Raw genomic sequence first — 1796 nt, 5'->3', positions numbered from 1 at the left:
TAGTTTGGCAGTTCGAGATCCGGGTGTGCCACATGATGGAGTGAGCTCCCGTCTCCAGTTCCAGCTCCTGTCAACCTAGCAGTTCGAAAGCAAGAAATTGCAAGTAGATAAATAGGTACCACTTCGGTGGGAAGGTAACAGCGTTCCGTGCGCCTTGGTGTTTAGTCATGCCGGCCACATGACCACGGAAACGTCTTCGGACAGCGCTGGCTCTTCGGCTTTGAAACGGAGATGAGCACCGCAACCCAAGAGTCGGATTCGACTGGCTTTCAAGCAAGGGAACCTTTACCTTTACTTTACCTGATGGGAACCCTTGTGAGGGTCCCTCCATCATCAGGGGCCCCTGACCCATGTCTTCAAGAATGCAGTCTAAGCAGAGTTAGACCCTTCTAAATCCAGCGATTTAGGGCCAAACTAGATAAGACACCATCCCTGGGTTTGCCTCATGGCTGCACCTCCATTTTGTAGAGTCCTGGAATGCCTTTTAAGAGTGGAGCAGAGACCTGATTCTGGTCAGGACCACCATTGTGCAGGGGGTGGAGGGACTGCTGTGTTGTGTGTGGTATATTTATTGTATACATGCATGTCTGTAATGGAACAGTCTGCTCCTCCCCTAATATCTGTGTGATTTAGTTTTAGGCTTACCAGTCCCCCTGGGGGGCAGGGGTTTGCCCGCTTTTAGGGCCCCCGATCTGCTGGCCCAGATATGGCCGGAGGGGGGAAACCCACCTCCAAAGCGTCAGGATCACGCCAATGTGCCCGGCGCAATGATGTCACCCGGAGGTGATGTTATTGCGCCAGGCACGTCACCAGGGGGTGCTTTAGCACTCAGCCAAAAAGCTCTATGGCACCATAGAGTTTCTGGCTGAATGCTAGAGCACCCCCCCCCGGCGATAGGCTGAGTGCGATGACATCAGTTCCAGGGGACTTCACACTACACGCATGTGCCAGAAGATCCCGAGGAGGAGCCAAGAGTCCCCCCGCTGGCAGAAGGTAGGAACCGGGCAACCTTACTTAGTTTGGTCCTATTGGGTAGAGCTCTTGTTCCAGTTTTGTATGTTAGCTGAAGTTGTTGGTTGTTGGAGTTGTCTCCTTGCAAATAAATGGCTGACGTTTTGAACCAGCTTGTCTTTGCTGAATGGACCTGAGAACAGGTGCCTGAGTACGTACTCGGACCTGGGAACCCAGTGTTGTCCCCCGGTGCTGTTTCAGGTCAGAAAAAACTGCAGAGGAGCGGAGAGGCAGAAGCCCCCCTGTCCAGTGGTGGTCCTGGCCAGAACTGGACCCCTATGACACTCTTAAAAGGTATTCTAGGACACATCTAGTTTGGCCCTAGGTAACTCTAAGTCCACTGAAGATTTTAATTCTGCTAAGAACCCTTTACTGGAAGTAAGGCCCATTGAACTGGCCTCAGTAGGATTCTGAGAAGACCTGCTTAGGACTGAGTTGATGGATAGCCAGTTTTCCTCTCACCTGGTTAGCCGGTTTATCCTTGAATGGATATGCTGGTGCTGCATTGTTAGATACCTCTGGCGGTTCCTCTCTTTGGCTTGTATATATTGTCTATGCATGGAAAACAGGCTCCCTACCCTTTTTGCACACTGAGAGGACCACAAGGACAGTGCACTGGGGTCACATAATAGTGGAGAGAATTCTGCCATAAAGCGTAGGAAATGAGATCTAGTCGATCATAGGCCAGACGAGTTGAAGAGGATTCAGGAGAATCCATATCGAATCCGCATTGCTGTCAGATGGCCATCTAGCCTCTGTTTGAAAACCTCCAAAGAAGGAGAGCC

The sequence above is a fragment of the Gekko japonicus genome, unplaced genomic scaffold (genome assembly GCF_001447785.1).
Source record: "Gekko japonicus isolate JY-2015 unplaced genomic scaffold, Gekko_japonicus_V1.1 scaffold60, whole genome shotgun sequence".
NCBI lineage: Eukaryota > Metazoa > Chordata > Lepidosauria > Squamata > Gekkonidae > Gekko > Gekko japonicus.
This window is presented reverse-complemented; position numbering follows the sequence as displayed.